Here is a 21,354-nt window from a genome sequence, read left to right as displayed (position 1 = left end):
AATTCGGCTCCCCTGCTCCTCGCCTTTCCTTGCTGCTTTTACCAGACAGGCTGTCGTTCCCCCCGCCCTCCTCCTCCAACACGGCAGCACTTCCAGGGAAAGATTTAAAATCAGAAAGCTGCCTCTCGGCCTATTTAGCTAGTCACGTGGAGGGATGCCATGCCCGTCTCGGATTTTGCTACGTGCATGGCCTATGCTGGGCTGGGCAGCCGCCGCAAACCTGAATCATAACGCCCCCTGATGATTAAACCAAGAGGCGGAAGCAAGCAAGAAGCAAGCGATCCGTAGAGCTCCAGTTCATTTCCAAAGGGATCCTGCGATCCCTCATTAAAGGCGTCCAAGCTTGGAACGGATCCAGGGGGCGAGGGAAGAAGCCCAAAGGGCGGGGAAGGGTGAACCCATACCATTAAAAAACAAGTCCCGGTCGGTTTCGCCGCTTAACGTGCCTTTTCCGACTGCAACTCTTTAAAAAAAAAAAAAAAGCAGCAGATGGACGCGGCGAGACGGGGAAACGTGACTGCGAAAAAGCGCAAAGCCTTCCGGCAGGGGAGCTTTGCCGCCGGATCTGCAAGGGCTGATCTCAAAATCAACCCGAAGTCCGATCCGTCAGTTGAGCTGACGCCCTCCTCCCGCGCTCTACTCGTGAATGGACGCCACCTGGATTCTCTCCTCTCCTCCCCCGCCAACTCCCCTTCTCTCTCCCCCCCCAGCTTCGCCCTTTCCGCGTTGTTTGCGAAGAGGCGCTAAAGAACTCCTTGCCCCCCCACCCCTCCCCATCCGAGAGCCATCTCTTGGAAACAACAGACGTTGTATCCCCTGCCTTGTCAACAGTCTCTTTTTTTGCCAAGCTGAAGATGACGGGGGGGAGGAAACCAGTCGAATAATTACTTGAAGCTCCCAACACGCAGAGCTTTTTCCCTTGACGCACTTGACTGCCGCTGAGCACTTTCGAAGCATGGAGAAAACCCCATATCACTTGATACACACCTTTCTTCTCCCCCCACCCCACACACACCACCACTCCTTTTCTTAGGTGAGCCTCTCCGAAGTTCACTTGCACATGGACCACCTGCCCCTTCCCCACCTTCCAAAATAACCTCAGCTTAACCGAGGGCAGCGAGGCTTCTGAAGGACCCCACTTCCTCTAGAGAAGCAGGGGGTTGAACCATAGACGTTTCCGCGAAAGGTTTAAAACAAAACAAAACAAAAAAAAAAAAAACTGGCAGGCTCCCAGAGCGGGATTGTCTTGGTGGTTCCTGGCACCAAAGGTTTGCCACCCTTCCAATCAACGCGTTGAAACGAGAAGCTACCTTAAGCGCTCGCGACACCGATCAAACTGCTTGGCTAGCATTCCTTGCATTTCAAGAGAGTTCTCGCCTATCGCAGTGCTATTTAGGAATGGCCGTTTGACGCGTCGTTATAGGCGGCAAAAACGGAAAGATGAATGAAACTGCCCCAGCACGTCTGGAGGAAAAATTGCAAATCCGCCGGAGCTTGCGGGAAATCGCCAAACTCGAGAGAACTTTCGCGATGTGGTCTTTGAGGAGGTCATTAAGAGAGGAAGGAAGGATCAAAGGTTTTGCTTTGTCTGTTCTTACCGTCGCTTTTACTACTTTAAAAAAATAGATTCCAAAGATTTAGACTCAAGCTCCCTTCTTTGAAATCTGCCTCTTATAATCAAATAAAACCACAACAAACTTGTTTAGTTACAGCACCTCTTTCCAAAACAAACACAGATTCCCCCAGCCCAGGGAAGCGTGCCGCTGTTTCGCGGCCGGTCTCTGCAGTGGAGAGAAGTCAGGAAAGGTTTCCATCTTTCCTAAGTGGCGACGAATGCGGATGTTGTGAGGCAGGGTGGCTATGGCGTGCAAGCAGAGAAGATCAGCCTTGGCAAAAGGGGACGAAGGGAACCTGGAAACTAAATCACGAGCTGCAATCGCCGGCGATTTTAATGCACCAGTCTCCATTCCCTCGCTCTCTTTAGAGCAGCCTCTTCATCTAAAACTTCTGCCCACTTTTCTTGCCTCCAGCGTTCCTCCTTGCTCTTCCCCCCACCCACCCCCAAACACCATTTTGCAGTATTTGCACTGTCACTAGTCACTCTGCTTTAAGGCAAGTCTCTCCAAGACGTCGGATTTCCCTCCACCATCACAACTTTTCCCTGCGGGGGCGGGGGATCCCAGGAGAATGGCCCTTAGCTGTCCGAGGTGCTGAAATTAAAAGTCCCGTTGCTGCAGTGAGGCTTTTGGGGCGCGCGCTCTGCCTTGGATGGAGTTCTGCGGCCGTTGCGACAGAGTCCGCAGCAGCAGTGGTGGTCGCTGTCCAGGGTACTGAAATGGAATCTGTCGTCGGAGAATGTTGCCCAGCGGTACAAGGACAATCCTCCGGCTATATACCATTTTCCCTCCCCACTTCTTTTTAACAGCTTAGTCACACCGATTCTGCCCCAAAACGCGGGAGGAAGAAAAGTGATTTCAACCAGCAAAACGCAATCCCTTAGTTGAACCTTATCTTTCTTTTCTCCCTCACAGGCACTCACTCTTTCACACGCAGGCAGACACAAACCCGCGCAAATACTGCAGAAGAACTCTTTCGTGCAACGAATGCACCACCAGATTCTTTTTTTTTTTAAATAATAGCAAATCGGGCGCAGAAATGAACGTTTCTTTTCTTCTCCTTCCCTCTCGTTTGCTCTATCGGAAACAACAATATGGTTGGAAAAATAGCACCGTTTCTCCCAGCCTGCCATAGTTCTCCCTTCCTTCCACGGCTTTAGCTGTGGAAGAGCTTCCGAAGGCAAGCAGGGAGCTTTCATCCCCTGCTTTCCCTTACCTTCGCTCCAGGTGAGTGCTGCTCGGTTGCCTCTGTGGAGAGGGTTATGAGAGTGGGGTGTGCTGCTGCAGTTGGGAAGTAAGAACAGCCGCTCCTGACCTCCCCAAATCGCCTTCTTCAATGGAATGGGAGCTGTGCCCTCATCAAAGATGGCCGTCGCTCCCACGTCAGCAGCTTTTAATAGACATCTATTGAGAGGCAGAGGGGGATGGGAGGAGAGGAAAAGAGGACGGGGTGGGGGGGGGGGGCGGAGGCAGGCAGGCGTCTGTGGGAGCTTGACTCATCAGAAGCTGCTGTTGCTGCACTATACCGCAATCCTTTGCATTTTGCTCCACTTGTTATTAAATAGGATAAATTCGTTTCAAATTGTTTTCAAGAACATTCGTTTGAAGTGACCTGGACCGCATTCGAATACGAATAATACGAATAGATTTTGCTTATCCACGTGGAGCTCACCCCCCACCCCCCCCCCGCTTTTTGGAGAAGGTTTGATTGAATAGTGGAGAGAAGGAGAAATAATGCGGTAGTGATTTGTTTTCACCAAAGGGTGGTGCAAAAAAAAAAGAAACCCACCCTGAAAGAAAGAATGAAAGGGTATCCCTCTGAAGTCCCCAGTAACTCCATATATGGCCTGTCGACGTGGGCTTCTATTTTTATGTATGCTTTTCCTCTGTATTGTTTCCTATCTTTCAGCAGACTGACCACCTTTTCTGACAGGGTGGAGGAAACTTTCTAAACATGTTAGTGCAAAAAAATTTAAGATAACTTTTTCTACATCGAGCAATGGAATCAAACTGCTGAAGTAAATACAGTAGTTAATCTGTACTTCACAATGCAGTTCTGCCTGATGTGATTTTCTCAGAACTAATCTTTTAATAAACATATATTCCTTTAAAAAGAAATAGCATACAATGGAACAAGTCTTATCCTCTCTAATTATACTTATTTTACTGGACTTGAAAGCGCATGCTAAACCGTTAACAGAAACCTATTTCTTAAAAATAGGTTTCTTAAAAAACTACAACAGCAAAATCTAGCTGATGCAAAACAAAATACTTCTAGAATATGATTTAAAACAAGTAGACTTCATTCACATGTACTATAGAATAATCAGAACAATCAGAATGAACCAACTCTGTCTCATCCGTAAGTAAACAAAAATCTGATGGCATGAAATGGCATATTTTTCACAAAGGACCATTCTGAGTTGCAAAATGGAGAGAAAAGCCATTATTAAACACTTTAGTAAAATGAGTTTATCAAGCATTGTGGGCTTGGGAGCTCTGCAGGAAAATAGAAATAATGTTATATGTCCCTCTTTATTGTTTCCATGTCCCTTTTCCCCACTAAAAACTTGATTATTGGCTATGTACTAAATATTTAGAAAGCTCTGTCCTCACAAAAATACCAGTAAATGTTCTGAAATGAGGTGAAGAGGACACCTGGTAAGTAAAAAAGAAAAATAAACAATGATGAACACAGAAGTAGGTGTGAGTTGTGTATGCAACAGTCCACAGTTAATGTGGCTATTGCTAGATGGAGTTCTGGTCCTATTAAAAGCTCACCTATTCACACATACAGTCCAACCTGTATTTCCAAGTCTTCAGACTAAGGAGTCAGACTGAATCAAGGGAATCTAACCTTGGTAGCTTTAAGACTTGTGGACTTCAACTCCAAGAACTCTCCAGCATCCCTAATCTAAATTGACCTCACCCCTTTCCTAAGAGGTCTGTAGGGGGCGTGCATAAGCGCACCAACGTGCCTACCGTCCCTGTCCTATTGTTTCTCTTATTCTTCTTTTATTTTTCTTATATGTACCCATTTCATGTATTCACAACTATGTATACACTTATACTTATTATCTTGTAAACAATTGGCAAATCAAATAAATAAATAAAATAAATCAACAGTAAAACTCTGCTTTTTCCTTGGTGGGACTTTCACTGAGGGAAAAAAAATGCTGGGCTGGAATTGAGGCAACCAATCTAATTGTGGTTTATTTGCACATTTTACCCAGGCCTTTTTTTTTTTTTAAGGCAAGCATGGTGCAGTGAATGAGATGCTAGACTAGGATCTTTTATGCCTTCCTTAGGCATGAAAATTGGCTGGATGACTTTGATCTGTGACTTTCTCTCAGCCCTAAACTAAAAAAAATTGGGAGAAAAGTGCACCCATTTATTAATCCACATTGGACCAGCATGGTATATTATGCTCCTTAATGTGGAGTATATGAAGATACTTTAATCCTTAAATGAATTGATTCAGGCTGTTATTGTAGAACTATTTAGGAATGGTTTCTTTCCTTTTTCTCCCCCCCCCCCATGTGTGTGTGTGTGTGTGTGTGTGTGTGAATAAATACAATCGCAAAGCTCCCATTCAATGAGACTGGAATATAAATGGCAAACAACCACAACCTAGCCCAGTTATCTCTATTATTAGTAGGGAATTATGCTTAAGAACAGCTTATTTATTATTATTTTATTTGTTAAATTTATTTACCACCTATCTTGTCACTCTACTCTAAGCTACTCTAAGCTGCCTACAGTAATAAAAAGGAAGAAAATAAAATTAGTACTGTATAAACAAAATAGAAGTAAAATAATGATAAGACTATCAAAAGTAGGTTCTCCCCACTTCATGTAATTTATAGTTTTCATCCAAAAATTCACTTCATGCAGAAAAAAATGCTATTATGCCATTGTTGTCAGCACAGTGAATTTGCACATTAAAAACCTGCCAAAATTACTTCCCCCTAAAATTATTTGAATATTTTCCTACCAAAACCTCATTCTGCCTTCACCTATACATTTATTATCGTGTTGTATAATTGTTCTAGTTGTGTGTTCTGTCTCTCATTTCAACATCTGCAATAGTTACTACTCTTATTGCAGGATCAAAGTGGCCATCAAAATCTTGTCCACTCAGCATTTCCAAGATGCAAAGGAAAAGCCCCTCTAACATTAGAAAAAAACTTAGATTGTTACGTTGCTTCAGAGCTGGTGAACAACCCTCAACCTTAGAATGAGCTTTTAACCTACCAGGCAAATCTACTGCAAGCAGCACAATGAAGAATGCTAATCAAATTTGTACTGTTATGATGAAATGCATTCTACTCTTTGTCTGCTGTGATAACCACATGCATTAATAGAAAAGATGTAGAAAATGCTTCCCTTGTACAGTACATAGGCACATAGAATATGAGACAAGGAAGAAAATGCATTTGAATAATGTAGTAGTGAAGAATAAGACTCTGAAAATTTATGAGCAGATTTGTCAATGCATTTGAGTTACAAAATGTGACAACCTATTCCTCAACCTCGTTTTTTTTCATTGGTTAATGACTCCGTTTATTTGAGTTTGTTTTATGCACGGTTTTTGGAGAGCATAAAATAAGGGAAACCTGTACTGAGCTTGGAAATGCTTTTGTTCAGGATATTCCTGATAATTCAGGGCAAGCATAATCAAGCCTAAGGGAAAGGTGACACACCAACAGTAGCCCTGGTCACAGATGCCAGCAGAGGTGATGAGCTCCTTGCCACATCTTAAGGGACTATTGGGCCACTTATGCTGCTATGAGAGTAGCAAAGACATCAGTGAGTCGTATGGTTGTCAGATGCCCTAGTGTCATGCCCCTGGTGGAGACTGACTCTGAGGAAGAGGAGGAACAGCCGACAGGGAGTGGAAATGTGGCTCCAGAGGTTGTGGAGGAGGCTGGGGAAGGGCAGAGGCCAGCTGAGCAGTCAGAGGAGGACCCAGGCCCATCCCCTAGGGCACACAGGGGGGAGAGGATAAGGGAGAGACGTGGTCTCCTGGGGAGGAGAGGGCCTTGATCCTCTTCATGGGCTGCAGGTTTGAGAACTGAATAAGAGTTTGGACCTGCGTACTGGCAAACGCTGGAAACAAAGCGTGTTTTATTTTGATCTGAAGTTATCTTGGTTGGCATCCTTCCAACAGACCGTGCCTTGTTATCTCCTTGAATTTGGTAAATACTTCTCTTGTTCCGTTGTGGATGTTTCGTCATTGTAGTTTGTTTGGTTTTTTATTTCACCTCTATCCGCTCATTAAATTCGGACTGTATTGCTTTCTTTTGAAGACTATTTTTGAGTACGTTTTATCTGCGACTGAGAATTATTGAACAGTGGGGCCAAGTTGGAGGCATTAAAAGACATTTATTTACGTTTTGGATTTTGTTACATTTGTGTTACACTCCAGGTCATCACACCTATAGCCCAACTCCTCCTCTGCATGAGAACAAAAATAGAGCTGTTCAATTGCGAGATGGGCAGCATATAAATTATAAATAAATAAATAAAACCAAAGCAACAAAGCTTTGGTTTATTACTGCGGAGGATATATGGCATTATTAATGTTCTTAATGGGGGACTTCCATTTATTTCCATTTCCCATTCTCCCACACCAATATAGGCCTCCACCCCCTTTGCCTTTGTAGGGATCTCCAACCTTGGCAACTTTAAGATATGTGACTTCAACTCCCAGAATCCAATCATGCTGGGAGTTGAAGTCCACAAGTCTTAAAGTTGCCAAGGTTGGACCCTGCCTTACAGTGTTCCTTTGGTGGCATGGATGTTGCAAACCTGTGCTCCTCTTTCTTCATGGGTGAGGGTTCTATTTCACCCAAGTTCTTGCCCCATGCACATACTTTTTTTTTCTTTTAGAAATGTTATTAAATGTATCATCCCATCTGGTCTCCTATTTGTTACATCAAAATATGGCTGAGGATGCCTAGCAGCTGTGCGGGGGAGAGGAAACTAAAGGGGGGGGAGGATTTCAGTTTTGTTGCCAAGCAACAAAGACTTGTGGGAGATTGCAATCCTGGGGGAGCTTGAGAGGAAACAGGAAACAGATTTGGCCAGAAAGGAAGCAGGAAGTGGGTATTGGTTGGAGCACAGTATTTGTGGGGGGGAGGTCTTATCAGGCCAGAGATGATTCCCAAGAACAAGAAATAAAATAAAATAAAATAAAGAGAAAATGTGGCATTTACATTCCAGTACAGTGCTTATAATCTCTGTGTATTTGAGCTTTAGATGCATAAGATTAATGCCACCCTCTAGATATTTGGGTATTGAACTATATCACATATAATCCGTGTTTCTGAAAACTGAATGGGAGAAGCCTGGCCCGTACAATTTACACTTGTTGCTCACTTCTGCAACACTGGTCCATACAAAAGGACAAGCCAGGTGATTACTAATTCGGATGAACAATTTGCAAATGTTCAAACTGAGTCTTCTGCAACAGCAATGGAAACATCTTGAAAATAATGTGACTTGCCTGGATGCATTCCCCCAAAGAGGTATTAGACCTACAGAAATTTAGCCAGAGATTAATATGGCCCACCATATTAAAATTAGAAATCCAATCTGTTCTGGCTGGCTATTGTTACTTTAAAATACTTAGGTTTTAAAAGATCGAGCCTAGAGTATGTTCACAGGAAATCTCTGCTGTGCTTCTAACATTCCTTTGCAACATTATTGGTCGATCACACAGAAGTTTATATTGTAGATTAGTTTTTTAAAAAAGGCCGTAATCCTAGAGAATGGTGTAATAATGTCAAATCGGATTTTATTTTAATAAACATTAGTCACTCAAAATAACATTGCTCCATGATGTTTCGTGGATTATTTCTGAAACGGAAACAAATCACGAGGAAAGAAAGATGGACAGAAGTTTCCCTTGGCCCAAGGCACATTAATTGCTAGGGGGACTCACCTGAGTTATTGCCATAACAATTATGAAGCATTTTGCAAGTGTCACATAAAGAAAGACAATAATTTGAACTTAGCAGGTACAATATTATTTGGATCATAAAATATTAAGGTTTCCAGCTTTGTTGTTTACAACGGCCCCTGGATTCTTTGCATCACTGTGTTTATGCTAAAAACTGCACCACTTGGAGAATTATATTATTTTCAGATAATGAAAGTAATCCAAAGATTATATCATCATATCGTTTTTGAATAGGATAGTGTATGGCAATTATTTTTGTTGTCAGATTCATTTCAAATGCTTTTAAGAACTGCTTGCTAGATGATATCATTTTTTGTCAGTTTCTTTAAAACTAGATAGGCACCAGCTTCCTAGCTTCCCTGCATATATATAGGCAGTGTAAACAATTCTGTAAAGAAAAAAACCTAGAAATCAAAGTGGAAGAGCTATGTAGTTTAACTTTTGATCTTGTTGAAGTTCAAATTTAATTAATACATACACTTCTTTTAGGGTATGTATGACCTGGTAACCATGTTAAAATTAAGGTTAATAACCATGTAATCCTGAAAATTGGGGGGGAAAATTAAGTTTAAAAAGAGCAAATGTTTTTTTAATTGCATGACAACCAATGCCAGACAGAGAATAGGAAAGCTCCATTGACATAGAAATGACACCAATGACATTTTGCCACAAGAAAGGAAACTAATGTTTATCTCTTCATACAGATTTGAGGGTAGATGGTTTTTGTTTATGTTAATCAGGATCAGAGCTAAAGCATGTATTTGATCATCAGAGTACGTTGCATTTCCCAAGAGGAAAGACCACTTTATATTCCTTCCCCGTGGCTTCAAACTTGTAAGCACTGAGTTTCTCATAATTCCACTACTGCCAATCACAGTGAGCAATTGCTCTTGAGTTCTTTGTTTTCCCACTAAGGCATTCTACATTATCCCTTATCTTAATGTTGTTTTAATACATCTTTAGGGTAGAACGTCTGGTTCCAAATTTAAACTAAATATAACTAAAATGGTTGCTATATGGATTTTTTCTGTTCAGGGTTTTTAATCTCTTCATCATTGATTGAATATATTATTGTGGTTCATTGTACAGTCAGACAGATATTTGGACAAGATTTGGCATTTTTATCCACCTATCAAGTCCTCCCCAAGGCCCTGGGGTAGATAGATATTGGATGATGTTAAAGATTTTGTTGCAGGATATCAACTGTTCCAAATATATTATTATTAATGACATTATTATTGTTATTATTGTCATATGTATTTATTTTTAGAAATAATACATTATTATTATGGTGCGTGTGTGTGTATGAGAGAGAGGGAGGGAGGGAGGGAGGGAGGGAAGGAGAGAGAGAGAGAGAGAGAGAGAGAGAGAGAGAGAGAGAACATCTTACTAGTAGTTTTAAGTCATTCTTCTATATCTTGTTGCTTCTATTGCAGGGGTGTCAAACTCAAGGCCCATGGGCCAATCCGGCCCATGGGGTGCTTAAATCTGGCTGACGGTGCTGCCCTGGAAACAGCAAAGGACCAGCCCATGGTGCCACTGCTAGCAAAAACGGAGCTCGCGAGGACTGTGCGCAGCCCTCCTGAGCTCCGTTTTTGCTGGCAGAATCCTTGGGCCACCACAGGCACCCCTGACGTGAGTGATGTTGAGCTGGCCACACCCACCCTAGCCACTCCCCCCCAAGGTCAAACACAGCCATGAAGTGGCCCTCAATGAAATCCAGTTTGATGCCCCTAGTTCTATAGCTTACAAACTCAATAGCATCTAGCCCTAGGACAACTACCCACAATACAAATTAGGAGAATATTCATTAAATTCTTTTTGTAAGCTAGTCAGGCTCCTTTGCTTGGTAATCTCTCCTGTCTTCCCCCAATTATCTCATATATTTCAGCTAGATTTTGCCAACCTTCCATATGTTGGATTTCAAGTCCTGTGCCAGATAGGGACAGTAGATCTCATCAAGGGCTTGTTAGCTCCAGTGCACCATTCCCAGCAGTGACCCATGAGAAGCAAGTGGTACATTTCTCTCTTCCATCTACAAGTGAGATTGAGAAATAGCCTCCCCATATTAATTCTACTTTGTTCAGAGCTGTACACAGCCTTCAAATTGCCTGTGAAGAACCACAATCCAGGAAGTAAATGGGGCCACCACAAAATAAACGCATTGTCAGGGTTCCAGCAAACCACCCCCATTCAAATCATAAGGAATGCACTACTTTCCCCACTCCCTTTCTGCTGGCAACTAAAAAGACCAAAGGAGTATTTTTTAGTTGACATTCATCTGGAAGAGGTAGGTTAGAATTAAACTTGATTTGATTAAGATTAAATATAAACATCAGCCGGAATGCTTCCAATAGAGACTCAATGGTGCAGAAGTTAGAGTGGCTACTTCTGCTGACTGCCAGCCGACTGCAATTTGGCAGTTTGAATCTCACCAGGCTCAAGGTTGAGTTAGCCTTCCATCCTTCCGAGGTGGGTAAAATGGGGACCCAGATTGTTGGGTTCAATAGGTTAATAGGTTGATTCTGTAAACCGCTTAGAGAGGGCTGTAAAGCACTCTAAAGTGGTATATAAGTCTAAGTGCTATTGCTATTGCTTAATATGCTTAATCATTTTCTGTAATTTTTAAAAATTAAATTTGGGATTGAGAATCATACCCAAGACTTTTCTAAAGCTACCCATGGCCTTGTGCTCTCTATGGAGTTTATGTAATGGGCAGGTTAAGTGAAACAGCTACTAATGTCTCTCTAGCCATTTTTTCTGTGCAGAGCACCAGTGAAAATAATTATGTTCTTCTAAAGCCAAATATGTAATTTAGTAATTTAAGAATCCAGATTTGATTCATTGCACATACACTTAGATTATTCTCCTGCTCTTTCCATGGTAAAGCATCTAAAAATATTTTGCCTTCATCTGCCATTTCTTGCTTTGTAATTAGTTAAAATTCCTAATATGCTGGCAATGTATTAGAAGACAGTAATGTGCAGTTTCACATTTTAAGCTCATAAATCACAGCACTATCATGATTCCAGGAACAAAACAGAATCTTTCCAGCACAAAATTATTTGACAGAAAGCACTATTTTATTTTAATGATGAAAGTGGTACAGCATTTATAGTACCGTGTTTCTCATATAATAAGGCGGGTCTTATTTTTGAGCCCCCCAAAAATGGCTAGGCTGTCTTTTCGGGGTGACTTAATTTCCCCCTTGCATCTTTGGGCGGGCGGGTGGCGATGGCTTGGATGTTGACCTCGGTGTTGGTGGGGCACTTCGTATCGGGGTCAATGCAGGCAGCACCATATCCGGGTGTGCAACAAAAGTATTTCCTAACTGCAAGCCCCCCACCATTCCCCCATTTCACATGGTTTAATATAGGCCTTAATTTGGGGTGGGGCTTAATTTCATTTCATGCCTATAAAACATGCTGGGACTTCCTATTGGGGGAGGCCGTATTGTTGGAGAAACAGGGTATATATGTGCTCATTTCTCCGTCCAAACTATAACATGTATTTGTAAAATAGATTTTAAATGTCTAAAAATATTTTTTATTTTTTATATAGTATCACAAGGATCCAGCAATGAACAGCCTAGGGAATCTCATAATTCCATGCTGGCCCTGAAGAAATAATGCAAGGATTGTTTATTGTTGTCCCAAACATTGGGTTTTTTATCTGGGATGTTCTGGGTATTGGATCTTGGTCTCTAGCCTTTGGTATTAGACATCTTAACTACCACACTTCTAAAGGTTCGTCCTTTTCTTTTTAGGAAGGAGAACATGTTTTTTATCTTGTCTTAGGTACATGACCTCCAGATTTCATTATGTTGCTCTGGCAGTGCCTTTTTCCCCCTTTCCCCCTTATACAGTAAAGCACTTGGATTCTCATCAATACCATTTTTTCATCACTGTTGACATTTTAAGAAACAATTACAGATTGAGGCTGCATGTGTTCTGCTTGGCTCAGTCGGGAATTTTCAAGACACGAAGAACTGTGGAATTCATGCGAAAGAATTATTATGCAGAACTGAATGGGGAAAAAAAATACCTACATTAAATTTGCAGGAGTGGATGGTTGATAGATGTTGTCGGTCAACGTTTGAATTAAGTTTTTTTTCAACAAAGCGTCGTGGAAGGGGGCTTATGAACAATCATAAGGTGTTGAGGTGGTATTTCTTAGCTTAGTTTAACATACAAGATAACTTCCTAGGCTTTTTACTTTATTCTCTCTTTTTAAAAAAGATTTCAATTGTACTGTACAATTGTTAATATCAACAATCATATTTACTGTATGGTGTACATTTGTTTTTCTCCTAAGAGTTTTCACATAATCACATGGCCTTAAAAAGTCATGCTGGAATTTCATAACACGAAGTACTAATTTATCGCTGATTGTAGAGAGCAATTCTCTGTCTCTCTTTCTCTCTGCCTCCTGCCTCAGACAAGACCGCCCACTTCTCTGAGGACAGAAAGTTGTTGTTATTATTGTGGCTGCTCTTATTCTCATCCCACCTTTTGTCCTCGGAGAGTGGTTAGGCGGCCTCTCCTCCATTTTTATCCTCACAGCAACCTTGGAAAGTAGGTTAAGCTGACAGAGGATATCAAATAAGCTTTGGAACTGATCAGGGATTTCAACTTGGATTTCCCTGATCTAAATCAAACATCAGCTAGTCCTCGACTTACAACAGTTTGTTTAGTGACCATTCAAAGTTACAACGGCCCTGAAAAAAAGTGACATGACCATTTTTTCACAGTTAGGATCTTTGTAGCAGCCCCAGGATCGTGTGATCAAAATTCAGATGCTTGGCAACCGGTTCATATTGACGACCATTGCTATGTCCTAAGGTCATGTGATCCACCTTTTGTGACCTTTCGACAAGGAAAGTCAATGGGGAAGCCAGATTCACTTCACAACCGGGTTGCTACCTGTGATTCACTTAACAAACGTGATTCACTTAACAAACGTGGCAAGAAAGATCGCAAAATGGAGCTTAACAAATGTCTCACTTAACAGGAATTTTGGCCTCAATTCTGGTCGTAAGTTGAGGACTACCTGTATTGGCCATTGCCTAACTATCAGCTTATAGTGGCTTTGCAGCACCACCCAGCCATTGTTGAGGTGGTATTAAGCCTTTCCTCATTACAATTTTTTTGGTATGGAAATAGTTGGAACCTCTCTAGGTGCTGTAAGTCATAACTGAACCAACGGATCTATTGATTATTTGATAATGTAGCCATGGTGCTTTTTATATTATGGCACTTCCATACATGCACAAACATGTATGTCATTTGATCTCAGGAGCTGAAATGAGAGAAGTGGATTATTTCCAGTCTCTGCTCTTCCAGATTAGTGGTGGCTTCAATGGGCTTGTTTCAAGGAAACTTCCTATACTTTTAAAATATCGATAGGTGAAAGGTGAAATGCTCCTGAATTTGCTTTTCATTAAGATAATGTAGTTTTGCTGCAATCCATTCTTTCAGTGACAATGGTATTATACAATCCTACATGTCATCTCATAATATAGGAAATAGGTAGCAAGAATTAACACACACACCCCCAAAACATTCTGCATCAAAATGTACAAGTTTGAGGCTGAATGAGTACAGCATCAAACTGAATTAATCAATGGACTGTCCTGGACTATATTCTCTGACCCTAAACTGAACTTTAACTAGATAGACTGTGAGATGTTGAGTAGGTATTGTGGGAAATAGAAAAATCTTCTTTTCTGTGCTAATAATATAAGAAAGGGCATTCTGCTCGGGGAGCTCTCTCTCTCTCTCTCTCTCTCTCTCTCTCTCTCTCTCTCTCTGTGTGTGTGTGTGTGTGTGTGTGTACAATCCCTTGCATAAGCCTTATTCAAACTGATGGGATGTATTTCCAATGCAATATGTTTCACATAGTCAGAAGTAAAAATCTGTCCTCGGCGTGACAGTTTGCAGACCATGCATTCCTTAGGAGCAATTCAATCTCGTGTTCCATTTTACCCTGCCATCACTTTATAACATAACAAGGGAGATTATTATTGTTACATAAGAATAAAATAGCTGTAATAAATACTGCAGGACTTCAGACTCTCCTCAGGCCACATGGTTTTCTGGGGAGTGTGCAGTGTGAGGTGCCAGTGTGCATCGCAGTCCCAACGCTCTCCTCCAGAAGAAGCCTGGGATATGAATACGAAGGCATTAAGGCCAGAGGTGGTATTCAGCAGATTCTGACCAGTTCTGGAAAACCGGTAGTGGAAATTTTGAGTAGTTCGGAGAACCGGAAAATACTACCTCTGACTCAGTGGTGGGATTCAAAAAAATTTACTACTGGTTCTGTGGGCGTGACATGGTGGGCATGGTGTGGCTTGGTGGGCGTGGCAGGGGAAGGTTACTGCAAAAGCCCATTCCCTCCCCACCCCACTAACCTGCTTTCCAGCTTCGTTCTCCTGTGCAGGGCAACAAAAGAAGACCCAGCCAATCAGCTGGGACTCGGGAGGCAGCAAATAGATGGGGGCGGGGCCAGTCAGAGGTGGGATTTGCTGGTTCTCTGAATGACTCAAAATTTCCACTACTGGTTCTCCAGAACTGGTCAGAACCTGCTGAATACCACCTCTGCTCTGACTGGAGATTTTACAGTATCCTTCCCCTGCCATGCCCACCAAGCCACACCCACAGAACTAGCAGTAAAAATTTTTGAATCCCATCACTGATTAAGGCCCATCCAAAGTTATCCTTCTGCAGTCTACTGCTCTTCAGAGGTATTTGAATTAGAATCCCCAGTTCCTGTATTTATTGCAGGGGTTGTAGTCCAAACTATCTAAATCACCAACGAAGGGAAGGCTGAGCTATTTTTGAAAAAGTAGTTTTGGAAGAAATGTCCATCTGGTTCAGTTCCAAGTGGGGAGAAAGACACTGGAAACATGGAAGCTGGTTGGAAAGATGGTTTAATGAAGCAGAATCATCGAGCACATGGTCCTGGTGCAGCTGACCACATGGAGTTGAGAGAGAGAGTTATTTATACCCTCTCTTGGGCTTTGAACTTGAGCTTCCTGTTCCTGTGCAAGAACATGTATTCTATTGGCTGCTGTAAGACTCCCATGGAGCTATGCAGGGGTCATAGCTGAGGTTGTCTGGTTGAAGCTTGCTGGGTGTTGCAATGTAATGAAGAGGCTGATGTTCTGAAAGGGTGATGGCCAATTCCTATTGTGTCTTAATGGCTTTGTCCTGGTCTGGATCTTGAGTGAGGGCTAATCCCATCATCCTGAAGCTGAAGGTCTTTTGTCCTGTAGATTGGCTGGTCCAGTCCTGCTGGGGCTATTAAGAAAGGTGGGGGCTTCTCTCCAAGAGCATGTTTCTCCTTTAGAGAAATATAATATTCTGCCTTTTTAAATATTTCCTAAAATATTTTCCTCTTCTAGGAGAGGGGTGGGTGCTAATTTTCTACAGTGGGAAAGTTAGAACTCGGAGGAAAAAGATTTGAGAGAATCAAAGGCAATTTTTACAGTAGATTCTTTAATCACCCCATCTACTTTCATACATAAATCCATGAAAGAAGAAAATTGCAAAAAGCCTGTAGCTCTAGTATAGATAATGGGAAATTCCCCTTAGTCTATCCATGCATTAAATTAGGTATCTAAGACATGCCCTTTCCATAAAGGCATCTATCAAAAATATGTGCGTATAGATAGATTAAGATATAGATATATTTCCACAGGTAGATCATGAAGAGTTCCCAGCTCAGACATCCCCAATGTGATGACAGGGCTACAGAACAGCCTGTCATCATTCAGAGACAACAACCCAAGCAGCCCGTGTCAAAATATTTAGTTTCTTCATGTTACCAATATGTGTGACAGTGGTGGCTAATCTTTTTGGACTCCTGTGCCAAAAATTGTGTGCGCACTTGCATGCTTGCACTCGCGTGCCAGCACTCAGAAGGCCATGCCCCCTATGCATGTGCATGCAATCCCCACCACCACCCCTCACCCCACCACCCCCTTACCTGCACTGTGCCTCACAGCTGATTTTCGGCCGGTTTGAGGCCTTTTTTTGGCCTCCCAGAGGCTTCAGGAAGGCTTCTGCAGTCTTTTTAGGCCAAAAACTAGGCCCGTTTCATCACTTCCGGTATCTCCAGAAAAACAGGAAGTGACAACACAGGCTTAGTTGAAAAGCCTGCAGAAGCCTTCCTGAAGCCTCTGGGAGGCCAAAAAAGGCCTTCAACCAGCCGAAAACCAGCTGTGAGGTGCAGGCATGCGCAGTGAGGTAAGTTTGCCTGCAGCTTGCGTACTGGCACAAATGGTTCTGCGTGCCACCTGTGGCACGCATACCATAGGTTCGCCATCACGGCTGGTCTGGGATCCAGTTTGGACTTGTGGTTAAGGCACCAGCTAAAAAGCGCAAGACTTTGAGTTCAAGTCCCATCTTAGCCATGAAAGCCAACTGGGTGACTTTGAGGCAATCTCTCTCAGCCCAACCCACCTCACAGGACTGTTGTTGTGGGGAAAATAGGAGGAGGAAAGTGTATTGGATATATTAGCCACTTTAATAGCTGTCATGCCCCTGTCGGAATCTGATTCCAAGGGGGAGGCCGAGCAGCTGACAGGGAGTGGGAGTGTGGCTCCGTTGGCTGTGGAAGAAACTGGCAGAGTCTGGCTGGGCAGAGCAGGGGAGAGATAGAGCAAGGCAGAGGGAATTCAGAGGAAGATCCAGGCCCACCCCCTCTTCATTCTAGGGCACGCAGGGAGGAATGGACAAGGGAGCAACGTGAGTTGCGTGGCTTACAGGGGAGGAAAGGGCCCTGATTCCCTTCATTAGCTGCACCTGGGAACACAGTGTTTAAAAAGGGAGTTTGGCCACAGCAACTTGTTGGAAGCACATTGTGAGTTATCTTTTATTGTCAAGGCTTATCTGGGTTCCTGGCATCTTCCCAACTGTGTATGTTTTGTTGACCTTTGAAGTCTGCAATTCCTTATCCTGCCCTGTCCAGTTAATTGTTGCAGCATGGTTTGTGTGGATTTTTATTTACAGTTTATATGTATTTTGATTTCAGACTGAATTTCTTCCACTTAAAGATTGTTCTTGGGAGAGTTTTTTCTCCAGCTGAAGGTAACTGGACATTGGGGGCAAAGTTGGAGGTATTAAAGGGACTTTTCTTACTTATGTGACTGTGTTGCCTTTGTGCTACGCCCCAGGTCATCACAATAGCAATAGCACTTAGACTTATATACCTCTTCATAGTGCTTTACAGCCTCCTCTAAGTAGTTTATAGAATCAGCCTATTGCCTCCAACAATCTGGGAACTAATTTTACCAACCTTGGAAGGATGGAAGGCTGAGTCAATCTTGACCCCCATCAAACTCCTGGCAGTGGGCAGAATTAGCCTGCATTCTAACCACTGCATCACCACAGCTCTTTAAGCGGTTTGTAAAAAATAATAAAGCTGGGAAACAAATAAATAAATACATAAAATGAAAAGGGGATGATGCAGTACTGAAATGAAGAAAGGGTACAACTGTAACAGAGCCCAAATTTTTCATTGTAATTCAGGATGCTCATAAGTCGACACACCCATATAGCCAGATCTGATTTTATTTAGTTTTTTTGCAGCAATCATTAAATGAATGCTGCAATTGTTAAGTGAATGTGGCAATCATTAAGCAAATCCATATATTCCTATGGGGATTTTTTTTTGTTTTTGCTAGAAACCAGCCGAAAAAGCCAGAAACTGCCAAAAAAAAAACACCAAAAAAACCCCATTGCAAGCTGATCACCTGACCACTGGGAAGGCGAGCCGGTGTCCAAGCCTCTGAAATGTGGTCATATGACCATAGGGCTGCGTGTAGACATCGGACCTCCGGAATCAGGTTGTAAGTAGCTTTGGGGGGGGGGGGCATGCCTGTTGGAACGTGAAATGAAGTAAAGTATCCAACTGATGCTGAATGTCCTTCTTCAAATTAATGTCAGGGACCCCCTAATCTCAATGCCTTTTATGGATTCCTCACATCCCTCTCCAAACTGGTAGTTATGAAAATGCCTCTGGCAAAGCCAGTGACTAAAACCGAAGGAAGCTTAGCAGAATGTAAGTTTATCCTGAAATCAACACAGATTTATCAATGTCAGTTCTCGGAGTGGAAGTCGTTCACATTTCATTCTGTACATTCTGTCCCTGGCCTTTTTGTTGCAATAGAACTCTTAAAGTTCAAGACAGAGGTGGTATTCAGCAGGTTCTGACCAGTTCTGGAGAACCAGTAGCGGAAATTTTAAGTCGTTCAGAGAACTGGCAAATCCCACCTCTGACTGGCCCTGCCCCCATCTATTCTCTGCCTCCCAAGTCCCAGCTGATCAACGGGGTCTTCTTTTGTTGCCCTGCACAGGGGAATGGAGCTGGAAAACAGGTTAGTGGAGTGGGGAGGGAATGGAATTTGGTGGTAACCTTCCCCAGGAGTGGGGAGGGAAAGGAGATTTTGCAGTATCCTTCCCCTGCCATGCCCACCAAGTCATGCCCACCAAGCTAAGCCACACCCACCATGGGATCTTCTGGAGCCACTCTCCCAGCTTAGGAGTCATAGCTCCGAGTGCTTCTACTACCACTGAGAGCACTTTGGCCTTTACTGTCCACATCCTCTCTAGTTCTTCCTTAAGGCTTTGGCATTTCTCCAGCTTCTTAAACACCTTCTTCTTGGTGTTGCTGTGACTTGGCATTGCTACATCTCTCACCATCACTACCTTCTGGTCCTTGTCCACTATCATGACGTCTGGTTGATTGGACAGTACCTGCCTGTCTATCTGGTACTGGAAATCCCACAGGACCTTAGCCCTGTGATTCTCCATGATCTTCTGTGGAATCTCCCATTTGGACTTGGGTGGCTGTAGCCCGTACACTGTGCAGTGGTTCCAATACATAATGCCAGCTATTTGATTGTGCTATTCAGTGTATGTCTACATCTTACTGTATATTCTAACACCATGTGTCAGACTGTTTCTGAGACCTCTCTGTACAGTCCGTGCCTTGGGTCCTATAAAGTGTGGTAGACTGCTGCTTCTATGGATTTGGCGCTTGTGCTGCTATGGTCATGCCTCGGGTTCTGTCTTTTAGTTCAACCCTTTCCAGCCACTTGGTAGGATTTCCCAATGTCAGCTACCTGAGCTCTCTATGGATGGTACATCTCATGCAGGATCTGGCCTTGCCACAGCACATCTTCTGCTTGATCTTACATGTCCTCCTTTGGCCAGTTCACTATACCAGTAGGATATCTGATGACTGGCAGGGTATACATGTTGATGGTGTGGATCTTGTTCTTCACGTTGAGCTGGTTGTTCAGGGCCTGTTAATCCTTTGGTAGTACTTGGATGTTGCTGTCTTCCTAGCCTTCGTATTGTGTGGCTAAGAAATACCAAGGTACTTGTAGCCGCTATGTGGCCTAAGTCTATGGTTCTCAATATCTGGTATGAACCTTGTTAATCTGAATGATGTCCAAGATGGCCTAACTCTCTTAATTCATATCACTCTTGTATCTGAGGTAAATAGGTGAAGCAGTAGGGTTTTTTTGCCCCAGCCAGGATCTCTTCAGGTAAGGTAGAACCCCATTTCCCATGTCAAAAGTTGGCATTCTAACCACTATACTTCAACAAAGAGATAAATCCCAAAGTATACAGTGTTTCCTTGGCTAGCTTTGCTGATTCACATGTTGTTGGCAGGGTATTGTAGTAGACAGTATAAAAGTATAAAAGATGGCCTTGAAGGGCAGAAGAAAGATCTTTTTACCAAGCTAACAATCAGATAAACAAGCCTTGAGCCCAAACCATGAATGTGGTTTGCATAAATGTTTCAGACAGGTGCCCCCTCCTCCTGTCATTCCAATTACAGTTCACATAAGATGAAAAGGGCAGGAAGGGAAGCACCATCAGACTTGCAAGATTCTGTTTTTATAGCTCAGAGGTCTCCAAACTTGGCAACTTTAAGACTGGGGACTTCAACTCCCAGAATTCACCAGCCTGGCTGGAGAATTCTGGGAGTTGAAGTCCACACGTCTTAAAGTTGTCAAGTTTGGGGACCCCTGTTATAGCTGTTCTAATAAAAGTAGTTTTAGGCATACATGGTGCCTGTTTCTTGGTCTGGCCTGCCTTAGAGAGTGGCTGGATATTGATAATGTTTTGAATTGCTGCAACTCTTAACATAGGCATAAATATTTAATGCAGCAAGATAAGTACATCCATCTTGCCACAGAAATGTCTTCCAATACAAGGTTGATGGGGGCTTTTATAAGCTTTTTTTTTTTTTTTTAACTTTGGGTCTCTTCCACGCCAGGTCTCTTAATATGCAGCCTATATTACTCATCTGCAGGCATTCCGAGATCAAAGGGTTACAAGGTTTTACGTAGCCTGACATTTTTGATGCTCTCCCCTCTCCTCTCCTTCCTTCTCGTTCTCTCTTTTAGCTCAATTGGTATGCAGAAGCAAGACGATCATGTAGGCGGACGCAGAAGGCGGCTGTACTCTTTGTATTAAATACACCATAGTCTTTTTTTGAGGGGGGTGGGTTGAATGGCAGAGCTAGCTAGTTAACCTGCCTGGTGATTGCTTGCCTTCAGCAGTTTAGGCTTTGTGCTTTTCCTGCTGGGATCGCTGCCATGCTATGCGCCAGCTCTGCTGTTTATTTGTGCTCTGCTTTCTTTTTATGCTGCTCCGGGGCACCGAGCATAACTCTGCAGCCGAAAGGAATTCTCCCACACCAGGATGACTGAAACAGTCATCCAAAGGGCTGCGTACATCTACATCTCTTTTTTTTTTA

General features: G+C 42.9%; 1 protein-coding gene across 1 annotated transcript in view; it reads right to left on the bottom strand.

Moving 5' to 3' along the window:
* The window catches only part of SNAP25 (synaptosome associated protein 25), a 63,453-nt gene extending 60,470 nt beyond the window's left edge, over nucleotides 1–2,983 (bottom strand). The window contains exon 1 of the mRNA XM_087948466.1: nucleotides 2,833–2,983. The gene's annotated coding sequence lies outside the window, so the exon portion shown is untranslated. The remainder of the gene's footprint in view (nucleotides 1–2,832) is intronic.
* Nucleotides 2,984–21,354: the final 18,371 nt, after the last annotated feature.

This window comes from Notechis scutatus, chromosome 1, assembly GCF_049901735.1.
Source record: "Notechis scutatus isolate UNSWTSFEM ecotype Mainland chromosome 1, rNotScu1.2, whole genome shotgun sequence".
NCBI classification, from domain to species: domain Eukaryota; kingdom Metazoa; phylum Chordata; class Lepidosauria; order Squamata; family Elapidae; genus Notechis; species Notechis scutatus.
This window is presented reverse-complemented; position numbering and strand designations above follow the sequence as displayed.